The sequence below is a fragment of the Neopelma chrysocephalum genome, unplaced genomic scaffold (genome assembly GCF_003984885.1).
Source record: "Neopelma chrysocephalum unplaced genomic scaffold, ASM398488v2 Primary Assembly neopelma1_26, whole genome shotgun sequence".
NCBI classification, from domain to species: domain Eukaryota; kingdom Metazoa; phylum Chordata; class Aves; order Passeriformes; family Pipridae; genus Neopelma; species Neopelma chrysocephalum.
Window position 1 is genome coordinate 8,220,856 of NW_020897695.1, and position 14,661 is coordinate 8,235,516.

At 40.7% G+C, this 14,661-nt stretch overlaps 1 protein-coding gene across 4 annotated transcripts in view; it reads left to right on the forward strand.

Moving 5' to 3' along the window:
- RBMS3 (RNA binding motif single stranded interacting protein 3) overlaps window positions 1-14,661 on the forward strand; it is a 601,210-nt gene that overhangs the window by 140,727 nt on the left and 445,822 nt on the right. The window lies entirely within an intron of this gene.

Below are 14,661 nucleotides of genomic sequence, written 5' to 3' on the forward strand. Positions count from 1 at the left end.
AGAATTTTGAACAAAAAGGATACAGAGCCAGTACATATTTCAAAGATATCATCATCTATACGTGTGTTTCTCCTTGCTTCTTACAGCTGGAGTTCCTGTAAATGGGAACAATCCCAGTCTGAGAAAGAAAATGAGAAATAGTGCAAATAATGCATACTCTTTTTTTATTGTAATGGTCTGCACATGCCAAATTTAAATGTGTATACAGATGCCACTGAAACTGAGATGGATCCAAACCCATCTCATGCCTTTAGCCTAGAAAACACTTTTTCATTTCCCAAGAGAATATGTAATCCCTCACTGAATATAAGAGATTGTACCTTAAAAATTATTTCAACTGATTATATTTATAGGCTGTTTATGAGGCTCATTACCATGTACATGAGCACATAAATGAAATTAGCCTCACAAGAGGCATTTATCCAAGGACACACAGGATGTCTGCTGCCGAGCCAGGAACCAGAAGATATCTTCCAAGTTTAGTCCAATATCTTAACCGCAATGCTATTTTTGCCTACTTGTGTCCCACCGTACTCCGTTAGCGACCAGAAATCTTCACACGGAGACCTCTGCTCTGTCTTTCTGGAGATCACATGTGGCTTGTGTGTTCTTCCCCTATATATTAAGACATCTCAACAAGAACATGAGCTTGTGTCACCAGTCAAGATCACTACTTCTAAATGACTGAAGGAAATAGCAAAAGAAAACACAAGACATATGTAAAGTAAGACATTACAGATCTTTTTTAAAAGAATGTCTTATGCTTCTGCTATAAAGAAATATCCTATTCAGAGAAATCCATTACCCAATTTAGTATGGAGGGGATAATCTACTGTGGATGTTAATCCTTTGGAGTCTATTTTAGCTCTCTATTTCTTAAAATTATTGCTTCATTCTCCAATAATTTTACAATTCAGTATCATTAATTTTATATATAGAAAAGGATTGATGGAACTACTTATTGTTAAGGTTTCCTATCCTTTCCCATGAGAAATCTTTCTTTTCAGTTGCTGTAAGAGTAGGATTATGTTTACTGAGGAAGAAGATTGAGATTAGCATGCTGGTCTGAGGCTTGGAACAGTACCTGCCTGCTAAGGCTCAGCAGGTCTCTCTGCTGCCAGGATATCCCTGAGGTTTGCTGCTGCAGTTTGGTGGGCTGATCCCATAGAGGAGGACAGGAAGGCCTTGTTCCTACTATTTGTGGCTGAGGCCTGTTTGAGAAGGAGCTGCAGGTTTTAATGTTGTGGACAAGACAGCAGGGATGGCTTATCTGAAGCTCCCAGTCTACATATGAGTTGGGGACCCCTGGTGGCCTAGTGGTTAGCATGCAGGACTCTCACCGCTGCAACCCAGGTTCGATTCCCAGTCCCCCAGGCAGATGGAGCTCATTAGCCCTGTGAGGCCATCCATCTATGAGAAGGACACTCTAAACAAACCTACGTCCTGAGGACCTCACTGCCATTGTCCAAGCTCGCTTGGCCCCGGCAGATGAACCTTAGGATTAAAGGGTGGGCTCAGTTCAGCGCAGGCTGTGTCTCACCTAAAAAATCCATTGCGCAGGCTTGAAAGGTAAAAGACCTTTCCCAAAATCTTCGTTCGCGAAGACTGGCCATTATTACATATGAGTTGGGACCAATAAGCATGTGTCTCCTGGCCCATGTGTCTCTTGGGCTTTGAGCAGAACTGTGCCATATGATACATAGTATACTGAAAATGTAGGCCCTTCCTTAAAAGAAGGAAACCAAAACTCATTGCTGACTTTTCAGTTAATTTTGTATGTGCTTCAGTTGCTGACCTGTTAACTGGAGATGAACATAGTTCTCTGTCTCCTCAGGTATTAGGAAGAAAAAATTTACATGTGTTATAAAGCATGCTATCAATGTAGTGAAAAAATACCCACCTCCTTGAGAGTCTATGCAAGCATTAATAATTCTGTCTTCAGAGCAGAGTTTGAATGCTGTACAGGAAATATGGTATGGCATTAAAAGGTGATGAGAAAATAAAATATGAAATATTTTGTCATACAGTTAGCCGTGCCCATCCAACACTGAGGGCAAGGAGCCCTCCCATTAGAATTCAGTGTGATTCTGCAGATTTTATTCTAATGAAGAGACTCAAGGGTGTAGTTAAGGTGGAAAAAGCAGTCTGAATTCTAGTGCTCCAGAAATTTTAGCTATTCACTTCGCAACTTGTCTTTTAATATACTTTCTTTTGTGTTATATAAAGCAACTAAGGTGGAAATTTAGAAGCTCCATCAGGCTAATATAGAAATCCTAGTATCATATTCCAGAAATCCCAGGCTTGGTATGACACCTCTTCCTCAGCCAAAAGGTGCTGGTATTCGTGCTGGCAGTCATGCAACAACCGCCAGCGCTAAGCAGGAGGCCAGAGCAGGGGACTGAGCACTGAAAGTATTCCAGAGCCACATACAAGCAGAGACACGGGGGTTGTAGGGTTCCTAGGGGAGCTGGAGCAAGTGGCAGAGTTTTTAATACCTAGGTCAGGAAATGATTGTGATGTTTAGGGGGGAGTTCTACTACACCGGGTCAAACTGCATCCAGACAGTCCTGTGGGATCAAAGTGTGCCACAGCACGCTGTCATCTACCGGCCTGCTTGGATCATGGGTTAGTTACATGTGTATAAGTGTTTGTATATAGGGAGCCATCCATCATCTCAGTTCAGAGGCAGTCCTTTTTAATGCAGCACGTTCAAATTTAGTGTATCTGTTTTCATTCATCTTTGTAGGAGTTATACAACATGATTTTTTTTCTTTTTTTGCCTTGCTAGTTAGTGCTGTTACAAGACTAGTTCTTGAATTAGGTGTTACTGTGTTTCCTTCATACAAGGAGCCAGCAGCTAAATTATTGCATAAAATTAGAGATATAAATATGGTGAAGTTCATATACTGCCCTTTGTGATGCTGAAGAACAAGTGAATGACTTGTTGTGATAGTGAGAGCATGGGATCTCTGTCACCTTTTTCTTATAGCCAAGAACTTAATAATAGAAAAGACCAATTCAGAGAGGCATGCAGAGAGGGTCTTTCATTTGCCCTATCATTCTTCACTACTATTTCCTCCTACTTGATCTCTCACTTTACACCTAAGACGTGTTTCTCTTGCTGTTTGAAGAGTGTTGAGTAGAGATTGGCTCTTATCTAATATTATTTAGTGTTAACTCCCTTTCTCCACTCAGACTGCAATGACTACTTCAGGGTCATGCAGCTGGAAATGAGAATGTGTGCTCCACAGGTAGTCAGCTCACTGAGCTGGTCCCCCAAAGTGTCTGCTCTTTACTACAAACAGTTTTTTTCTTTTATTGCAAATAGAAATCTCAGCTGCCAAGAGAACCACCTGCATATAAGTATGCAGGTAGTGTAGCGATGATTTCTGTATGGTACACATTTGGATTCCAGTTTGAAAGATGCAGATGTTTAGGGACTTGCAGTGACTTTAAGGTGACCCAGTGTTGCCAGAGTGCCAAGGAGTTGGGACAGTCCTAAAGAGCATTTATTAATACTACAATACTTTGGAAACAAGAGCTAAGACCTTGCTAAGAACTGACATTTGCAGCTAAAATATGTAATGCCTGAAGAAATGCAAAAGCAACTCTTATTAATATTGGCTTTTCTTAACAGTAAACTTGAAATATTTTGATAATCTGTAAGCATGCAATGTCTCTTTACAATTAAACATTATGCCTAGTACTGTGTCTAGTACCAGGTCCAGCAGTGAAGGGCTGCACATACAACTAAGGTTATCAGTGCAGTGTCAAATGTGAAGGAATCAAGAAAATGGTTGATGCCATGCTCTTGGCCACAACCCTACTGAATAAAATAAAATATTTAATTGTGTCCTAAAGCCTTGTTGAGTTTCGTTGTCAGACCAATGGGAGAAGCAAACTGCAGAATCAAGAAATTTTGAAAAAACGAAGACAGACCAAGCCCAAGAGTTTGTAGCATGGTCCCAGCTGGTGAGATAGGAATTATGAATGTGCAGAGAGGCAACAACCAAATGCATCCCTCACTATCTCCTGGCTGTTGCTCAGTGAGACAATCACTTACCTCTTCTCATACTCAGTATGAAAATTTGTTTGAGAGAGATCAAGGAAATATGAAGACTGCAGATGGTGTCTGGAGATTGTATATATCATTACACAGGCAAAAACAATGTTAAAAAAGCATTAAGGTTGCAAAGTCAAGTGTTCAAAAGGTATAAAATTACAGAGTAATGGTTGTCTACACAGTTGTAATGGGCCTCTCTGTGAACACTTGTTATCTTTTTATTGTTCATTATAATTATCCCATTACTCATTAACCTTAAATGTGGGATCATATGGAATTTTCCCTCTTGTTCTTTTAATTTAATTTACATGTGAAAAAGGTTTTAGCTTTGAAAAAACCAACAAACTGAAAACCTGAAAATGCCATCCCATGGCATATTGACAAATGGATTGTCAGCAAGGCTGAAATCTTTCTATTTATCACAGAGACATGAAGAGTCTGGCAACATTAGATTTTAATAGTCTATGTGGACCAGTGCTAGAAGGGGGTGGATTGCCTTGCAGCTGGGCGTAGATGATTTTTGTTGACAACAGAGGAGTAGTCAACGCCAGGAATTCGGAGGTTACAGCCAGGATGCAGAGGGAGAAGGGCTGTCCTCTTCTTTCCTCATACATATTTCTGTGCCCTTCTGTTCTCCCCCATTTTGGTTCCTCTCATGTCCTGCCTAGTCCCCCAGATCAATTTGGCACTTCTTAACTGCCTGTTTGCCATCACTGTTGCTTTTTCATTCTTAATTTTAGTTGATTCTTAATCTTACATCACATTTTGCACAGGTATTTCCAGCTTCCCATTTGAGTCTTCTCCACTGTAGACTGTAATGCTTACTCACACTGAGCTCCTTTTACAACACCAGTGCATTGATGTATTGTCTTCACCTCCACCTGTAACCAAGGCATATCCCCCCTTTTACTCCTCAGTTTCCCTTTGTGCCACCTTCTCCACAGCTCCTCATCTCAGTGAGTGATGGGCAACCCCCCAACAGCACAGCAGTATCTTATTGCAAAGAAAATGCAATACCCCACTACTTGACTTATGTGTCATTATCTCCTGTCATACCTGCGATCCTTGGCTCCTGCTCTGTGCAGCTGCAGTTCCTGTGCACACACTTCCTTACAGTGGAGGAAGGGATTTCCTTAAAGAGAGAGGGTCTTGCCATTCCTTGTCTTTCTGCAGAGGTCTGTGGAAGCTGGGAGGGAAGCAGGTATAGGAACTCCAGGGAGGTATTTGCTGAGGATGCAGGGACTGCGTGTTTTCAAATGTTTCTCATGTGGCCAAACCTGGGAAGTTTTCACAAGAAAGGTAGAAGGTGCATCCCTAGCAGAATGAGTCACCCATTTGGCCAAATATCAGGTCCCTCTTCCACATGTTGTAAGAAACCTTGCTTTCCCTCAGGCTCCCTCCAGCCATTATCCGAGGAGAAGCAGCTGGATAAGCTTGGACATTTTTGCCTGCATTTGAATCCACTTTATTCTAACACAGGAAAAAAACCCCAAATCTTCCTTGAGAAACACAAAAAGGACAAATGGTTTTACTGAAATTTCTCACCATGAATTTGAAGGGAGAATGTGATCTACAGGATGGAAATACTCAACTCAACGGTAGAGATCTAACAAACCAATAATTCACTCGAATGTCTGATAACAGGGGAAATGTCAAGCCCCATAGTGACAGAACACTACTAGCCTTCTGATAAAACAGTGAAATAAGATGACTAGCACAAAGAAATATCTATTGCTAAAATACAACTTCCAAATTAAATGAAATTAAGTTATTGTTAAGTTTGTTTTTTTTTTCTACAAGCTCTTCACAATACTGAAACATCCACCTTTGCTTGGTGGGAATGTACCAAATGGCCAAAGTGCAAATTATGTGCAAGCTGAATTTGTGTCAGTATTTCAGCTGAAAAACTATATCAAAAGACTAATATTTAACTCCTACTCACTTTAAGTGTTTTCTGTTTGTAATTCTTAACCTGCTGCCTGTGAGTTGAGAAATCTTTGGCAAACACCGTTTTTATGTTTGTAAGCTGATATATATTTTGCTGCTGTAGGATCCTAAAAAGACAAGCGTGTTGATGTCAAGGGTATACAACTTACAACTTGCAATTGTGAGCAGAAGGCAAGCTGTGTACATATATACTTAACAGAAACATCTTTAAAACTCTTTATTGAAAAGTAGTCGGTAAGAGGTGAGTTTGATTGGATCCTCAGTTTATGAGACCAAATTCTTCCTCTATTAAAGAACTTAATATCTTCACCTTCTACTATGTTTTTAACTCCCTAACTCTGTCCACATCCCTGCTGAGTCACCTCAGCTGACATTAATTTAGATGTTTATGGCATAGAGTGCTTTCTCTTCTCATCCAGCAGGATGGATTTCCAAGTTAAAAAGAATAACTCTTCCCCCCCCTCAAATATTTTTGTTCTACATTCAAAGAACTGCAGCATAAGTAATAAAGTGGAGCCTAAAGCATCTGTGACTGAGGAATCGGGGCAACAAAAAAAAAGATGGAGAAAAGATTGAGAAAAAGAAAGTACTTGTGCTGGCAAGACAGGGGGTTAGGTGGGGACAGGAATGAAGAGGAGACAAAACGGATGAAGGATTACAGAGTAAAAACGATTTGGGAATAGGATGTTGGGAGAGGTGAATAGGGTAGAACAATAGGAAAGAGCGTTTGCTGAATGTGAATAGAAATCATTATAAAGTTTCCACCATCTCCTAATAAAAATACAGTAGCCTTGAGTCCTTGTGCTTTATTAAAAACTCCAACTGGAATACATAAAAGAAGGCAGGCAAATTATTCTCAAACCAGATAACTTTTAGATGAAGCAGAATGTAGAGATTTGATGAGATTTTTTGAAGGCAAAAGATATTTGACAAAAAAGACTGAAGAAAAGATGCACCAAGGAGGGGAGGAAGGAAAAGGAAAAAAAAAACAGTAGAGGAAAAAAAGAGGGAAGATTTGACCTGTAATTAGCATTTGTCTGTTTGCAGGAAATAAATGATCTCTTACCCAAAGAATTTTTCTGGTACAGGAAAGTGTCATTCCTAACTCACTTTTTGTTAGATGTCACCCTCCCTTTTGTTCTGGCAAGTGGACAAGTACAGGATTAGGAGGTTAAACATTTCTACACTGTGCTCTGTTCAGAATGGGTTGGGTACTGTTTAATGGACAATGAGCTATACTGCAGTTGACAAAATAGAGATTTCCTGAACCAAATATATTCAGTTCAATACATTTTCTTTGGTTATGATGGACAGTAATCTAGTGTGACATAAGGTTTGATTTCGCGTGGCAGGTTGCATTGGTTCTGTGGTAAATGGAAACTGTCCATTACAAAAAAATGCCATTATTCCTATAAAAGAGTGAACTGATTTGAAAAATGGAGAATTGGTTCAAGTCTGCAGCTTACCTGCATGTGGAACTTTTTATCCAGCTCTCAGTACTGTACTTCTCCATTTGCTATGCATTTTCTCCCTATCTGGGTGAGGCAGAATTTGAGAGCCGGAAATTCCCCCTCTGTTGGGAATCATCGCGCATAGTCTTTTGATTCCGTGTTTAGTGGACACTTATAATTTTTCTTGTAAAGCTTTACATGTTGATAAGAAGGCAATAGAGGTCCTAGTACTTGTTTTTATGTTCTTTCCACTTGAGTTCCCATTTGTGTTTAGGTGAGAAGGAGAAGAATAGCATTTTGTTATGGCTGAAGATTACAGATTCTTGTAACCTGTGATCTTTATTTATAAAATACTTTGGACTGAATAGATTCTGAATTACTGTAGGGCTTACTGGGGCAAGCTAAATTGCAGATTGCTTTTCCCAGTCATGAATTTCAATTAAAAATGAACAACTGATGAACACATTCCCTAGAGAATGATTTAAATAATGGTATTTCATTTGTATAATTCCTAAATAATATTTTCCTACGTGGATAAAGAAAAAAGGTAATTTTTGCTGAAGGTATTTTTGAAAATACCTGTTAGAGACATTTTTGATTTTTCTTTTTTCAGGGGGACCAAGAAGGGAAATTGTTATTGCAGTTGGGTCAAGGCAGAATTTTAATGGAAAAATTAAATTAAAAAATTAAATTTGAACTAAACTAAAAAAAAGGGTCATATTTTGAGATTTCATCAAAACAATAAAATTTGCAGTAATTGTAATGAAAAATTATTTTTACAAACACTTTTGAATGAAGTTTTGGACTAAATTGCTAGGGTAGTGCCATAATTGTAATGCATTTTAGAAGGGGGTCTATTAGGAGATGAAATAGAAATTATTAGCAAAGGCTCCTTCAGGACTTATTTACAGCCAGCATTAGATAAAGTATTATTTAGTGGGCAAATAAGCCTGCCAGATATGAAAGAGACAAGAAGAAATGTGTCTTGGCATGCTTGGGAATATATAAGTATAGAGAAAGCAGAATGTATTATATTTGATAGTGATGGAATGTTGCCTGAGATGACCCTCCATTCTTGCCTATTGTTAACTTTTTCCCATGCTAAAGAAACGCCACAGCCTGTGAACTCGCTAATAGCAGCTGTCTGGACAGTGGAAGAAGAAGCTGTTTACATACATTATTACAGGTTTCTGATGAGTTGTTCTGGTACTCTACCAAAATTGAGGTTCCCCTGTGGCACTGTAAAAACACAGAGATTGTTCTCACCATAAAGAGTTCCAGTCAACGCTTGTGAGGCAGAGACAGAAGGGAGGGAGCAGGAGAAGTGGTTTGTCCAAGGTTATGGCGTAGGTCAGGGGCAGTACCAGTAGGAAAACTGGACCCAGAAGTCTAGTTTTTCTGGGTTTATGTAAATAGGGGCATTTACCAGCATAATCACTCCTGGGTAAGAATGCCCACATGTAGCATTATGTGGATGTAACTCTAGCTGTCGAGGATGCTGGTGTAATTACATTAGTAAACTTTCCCAGGCAGATGAGTCCCTGCTCTTGGGCTTTAAGCATGAAAGCCCAGTTGCAAGGAGACATTCTGCCAAGGAGTGTTGTTGGAAATTTAGCAAGAGGAAGGAAAGAAAAAGCAAAACAAAACAACCCTCACTTCAATTAGAGGAAAAGATAATTCCTTTCAAGTTGAGAGGCTCGACTCCTGCTGGCCTTTGTTCTTAAGCTTACCCTTGCTGTAATTTCGTAGAGTAACTTGAATAATGCCAGTTTGTTCTGTGATTACCCTCAGCTGGAGCACAAAATTAATATCTCACTAAGTAATTCAGTACATGATGGGTGAACATTTAGTTAAACATGCCCTAAAAAGCTAGGATTTTCCATGTTTGCTGGAACTCTCTCAGTGACAATTAATTGACTGTGTTCGTATGTGTTTATGAGCCTCAGTAAACAGGCAGCATATTTACGTCTCCCCATTACCTTGAGAAATAAACTTCCTTAAGAAAAAAAATCTCATGTTCCCTGATTACAATCTGATTTTAAGTAAACAGAGGGGTGGAGAAAGTGACTAGTAAGCAGGACCTTGGGGGGGAAGGTGGGAGGTGAAGAATTTTCTCCCTCTGAATCATACCACATCTAATGCTGGTAGTATGAAGTTAATAGGAGAAATGGCCTTGGCTAGTCCTCCTACTGTTTGGGGGTTTGTTTGCCCTTTTTATCCTAAGAGTTCGGACTCAAGACCAGACGTAATATTTACAGACTTGTGATGTGGAGTTGCTATAGAAAATATCACCTTTGAAAGGCATGTTTTCTAACTCGTGCACAATCCTGGTATTTTCTGAAAGCCCTAAACTATTGACGGGTGATCCTATGATATGCTACAGCTGTCCTGTGTCTCTCTCCTGTTTTGTCACACTGCATTTCTCTGCCATAGCACTATTTTCTCTCCCCATGAATCTCCTCCAGAACTGAAAGTCTTATTCCCCATTGGTCATATTTGCTTTGGCTTTTACCCTGCAATGAGGGTTTGTGAGGCGAGAGGAACCCACCGTTCTTTGTGACAACTGGGGCATTGCCATTGATTGGTCATGTTACTTAATCCTTTTCCGAATCACAAGATTAATTAACCCTTGCAAAGGGTTCCGAGATGTAAAGTAGACAGAACTCTAAGGTAATGTTATTTACTTTGGTTGTATCCATTAACATCTGCCGAAAGAGGACATTAATGCATAATTTCACTCTATCTGTACAACCGGCTGCTAGTTTCCTTTGCTTGTGCATGTGAGGGATTATATCAGATACAAAGCACAAACAGTTTATTATCAGTGACTGTTCACTCTTGTTCACTTTTTTTCCTAAAATTTTTCACTCTGCTGCTGTCTGAAGATTTCCTTTAGGATTGGGACTTTTACATTATATAAAAGTAGACCAATGGAAATACCTGAGCCATAGTATTAAAACAGAAGATAATAAAGGGAAAAAAATGAAATATGATGATAGCTGGCAAGCCTTTGCTGTTTTCCCAAATCTTATACATTTACTCTTTCAGATTTACTTTATGCTGTCTGCAGCTCTGCCTAATTCTAGATTTGTGGTGTTACGATGGTTACTGCTGAAGGTTGGAGAGCAAACCTGGCTTTTTTTTCATGCAGGCAGAGGTGGTGTGCATGTGTGGGGAAAGCCACCTTCAGTGGTGTTTGTTCTCTTGTGAGAGGTAGACGTGAAAATGATGGCACTCCCCAACTCAGAGAGATTCTGTCAATCCCAGACACTTAATGCTGTCATTGTTAAGCTAAGTATTTAGTATCTCTGTGTCTTTTTCCCCCCACCCCCTCCATAATTATCGTGTGCTTTACTGATGGTTGCATGGGGATGCACTTCTTAGAAATTCAGTTAGCTATCCTTAGGCAAATCAGCTTGATAAATGAACTATTAAATAGTAAAATTCTGTGTTCATCAATACAGATTTAAGGTAGCTGAACTGAAGGTGCTGACAGATCTAGAAATAAAATCAGTACTCTTCTTGTAACCCATTGTAAACAAGCTGTCAAGTATCACTATGGTCTCCTTTGAAATAGCTTTAATGAGTAAATAGAATAAAATTAGAGAGACAAGGTTAAAAACATAAGCCCAAGGTAATAGTTGTTATTTTCTTCTTTAACCTATTATATTGCTTTCAGTGGTGCTGCCTGTATTTCCTTAGTCATGACTTAGACAATTTTGACATAATTTCATCAGAAGTTAAAGCGGATCGTTGCTTTTCAAGAGCAAGGAGGTAGAAGATGTTTCAATTGCTACCTGATTCTGATATCTATAACTTTAGAAGGTTTTAATAGGATAGGTAAAAAGCTTATTAAAAAGAAAGTGTAAGTAGAATTGTATGTTAGCAAATAAAAGCCCCTGAATTACATTTTTTCACTAGGTGTCTGCTTTTTTCTTTTAACTCACTTTTTGTGAATGAAAAAATCTGCATTTTATGAAAGGCAAAAATACATCCAAACATATGTAATTTCTGTACTTCAGGCTGTCATGGAAAGGATTCTTTTTTTTTTCTTTTTTTTTTTCTTTTTTTTTTTGTGTCAGTTACCTCCAGGTTTCTTATCCACAGCTTTGGTTGTTGCTGAGTTAATATCCTTTGGTGCCTGCCTTCAAATGTACTTGGCTGTCTGGTTTACAGATGATGTGTTACCATTTATTTTGTTTCATTTCTAAACTTCCCACTGAAGAGATTGTTATTGCTCACCTGGCTTGTGATTCTCCCCTCAGGTCAGCGATACCAGTCGTGCCAGTGCCTTTGCAAATGCACTGGGACATGACTTACTCCCGGGTTCTCAGGAGTGGACCTGGCTGGGGCTTGATAACGAGCCTCCCATAGGAAGGAAAAAAAGTTGTGAAGTTTTCTCGCCGTTGCTCACTGGGATCGAACAGCTTGTCTTTTCTTTTGGGGAACATTTATACTTAACACTTGGTAGGCAAACTGCTATTTCAGTTTGCAAGTGGATTCAGTTATTCAAATGCACAGGCCAGAAAATGAAGGGGATTCTATTTAAACAGTGTGCTCCCGAGTCACAGATGATCTTTTTGATGTCTGTATTTTGCAAATGGAAATTTTCCATTTTCCAGCACTAGCTTTTTTTCAGAGGCTGTATGCTATCTAAATTTGCTTTTGTGGCTGTTCATTTGCATTTTTGCTATGCTATATTGCCTCCTGTCTTCTCCCCTTGGCCCCCCACTCTTTTATATTGAATTCCTATTTTTGCTGCCTCCACTCTGTCTTGCATCTCTGAAGACTCAATCATGCAAGATGCTGAGCACTCAGAGCAAACAGCAGAGGCTGCTCAGCACCTGGTCAGGATTACAGGTGAAAAGTGAAATCCAGACCATCTTCATATTTAAGATTTTTGCTGAGAGAGAGCAGGAGAAGGGTGGAGCTGTTACCCACACAGATAATAGTCTGCTGTCTTCTGTAGTTCTCCACCTTTTCTTAGCTGTGAGAACTACTGGAGCTACTGGCCAGTGCATCTAATGGGGGAGTGTGTGGAAATCTTGGGTTGAAATTTTATGGACACCTTTGAAATACTCACAGTCGTCAGATGATATAGCCAAATCAGTCCATCCTGGTCAGAATGCACAGTTTTCTACTTCCTTAGTATTTATCTTTTATTTCACCCTGTACACATAGGTTCTATCTTCTCCCAAATTTGGTTACATCCACTTCTACAAGCAAACCGCTCAGCAAGAAAAACTGCGTTAATATCCTGAGGGAAAATTGAGAAGGTGAGGAGAGAAGCGCAACAACTTAATTCTGGCAGTTGAAAGAATAATCTGAAAGTTGTCTCGGCTCAAAGTATCACGTATGGTCAAGTAATCACCATTCACTTCTGCAGATACCAATGCTCAAACAGTCCATTTCACCCTCAAGGAAAGACTGCGTGGGGAGGGGTGGGGGGTGGAGAAGAAAGCGTAAGCAAGAATATCACTGGAGTATCATGCACTATGACCAGAGGCAGTATATTTAAAGCTGAGCAGTGATATAAACCGTGGGGCTGGGAGGTGGGGATTGCAGGCTTCTCCTCCCATTTCTATCTTTTTTCTTAATTCACTTCTCAGAAGAGAAGATGAATGAATAAGAGGGACCCTCAGAAGAGGAACCATATGGTCCTGGCTGGCTTGGAATTCATTACGAAATGAAAATACTCAATAGTTTACCCAACCAGACTTTTTTTGAATCTGTTTCAGCAGGTTTGGAAGCTGGGGTGATGGTAGCGCTCCACAGAGCTCATCTGGATGTGCAAGAACCTGGTTAATGCCTGTACAGTGCTCTGGGAACAGAGCACTTGTTTTGCAAAGTTTTTCTCCTGCAACAGGGGCCAAATACCTGTGCAAGCACAGCACCGGTATGGCACAGGACTGGTACCTAACTACCAATGATTATTAATGCCTGGTGATGAAAGCACAGTGTATAGGCAGTATTTTGAGCATGTGTATGGCTTCCCGTACTGCCCATTTCCTTCAGCTGCTTTCTTTTGCTTATGGACTAAGTGGCTATGGGACAGTTATAGGAACCCATAACAAAACCCTCTGCTTATGAGAACAGCAAACTGCCAGAGTAAAGCGTGATATTTCCATGTTCCTGTCATGTGCAAGCACGTGCCCACAAACCAAAACACAGCTGGCAAGTCTAATTTTAGCTCTATCAGCCTTGAGAAGTGTCCCTTTAAAGAAATCCTTTTTATAATTTTTTTTAAAGCAATTTGGTTGATAATACAGCAGCTGACAATCCTGCTGCAATACTATGGGTGATTTAAATAAAAACAAAAAGAAACTGCTGCCCCACGTTTTTTCCCCCCAAAATTTATAAATAGGCAAAGCCACTGTAGAAAGGCCAAGGAATCTGATGACATGTTAAAGAAATAAGTTATTTTAAAAAAGGAGAAACGCTGGGATTTGTGTGCAAGAGGAAACATTTTGTTATTCATGCACTTTTCCTCTGGTGATTTATAGTCCTGCTGCAAGACAGACTCTTCCTTCGAGCCTTCTGGAGGATAAATATTTGGGATCGCAGTACTGACACAGGTCCTGCACGCCTGGGATCTGTGGCAGGTGTGAGGCTCCCGGCCGGGCGCGGGGACACACCTGGCCCTTACCTGGGCTCGGGCGGCGGCGGCGGCTGCGGGCGGGGGAGCCCGGCCCTTCTAGGGGGAGACGGAGCCGTGGGTAACTTTTGTGGCACCACGGTATTTTCACACGTCTCGGTGAAGGCACCCGCACGCCAGACCGGGCGAGTTTCCTCTTTACCCTCTTCCTCCATTTTGTTCCAACTTTAAATAAACCAAGTCTTATATAAGCGGTCTAACAAAGTATGTATTTAATATGTCTGGCCCGGGGTCGCCTCTCCGCGAAGTGCCGGACGACGGTACGGAGTAGTTTTCTGAAGGGGGTGGACGACGACTTCCCTGCTCGGCGACCGGGTTCCGTGACCTTCCCCCCCCCCCCGTCTGTTCAAACACAAATAAATTGTAAATAAATAAATAAACAAACAAACACAAACCCGCGTTGTGGGGCTGCTCTCCCCCCCTTTCCCCGCCCCGCGGCGTTAGCATTCCCCGAGTCCCACGGCCGCTTCCCGGGGCTCCCCGCTCGGCGCGGGGCGGGGCGGGGCGGGGGCCGCGAGAGGCGGCGGGCGCGGGGCGCGGCGGGG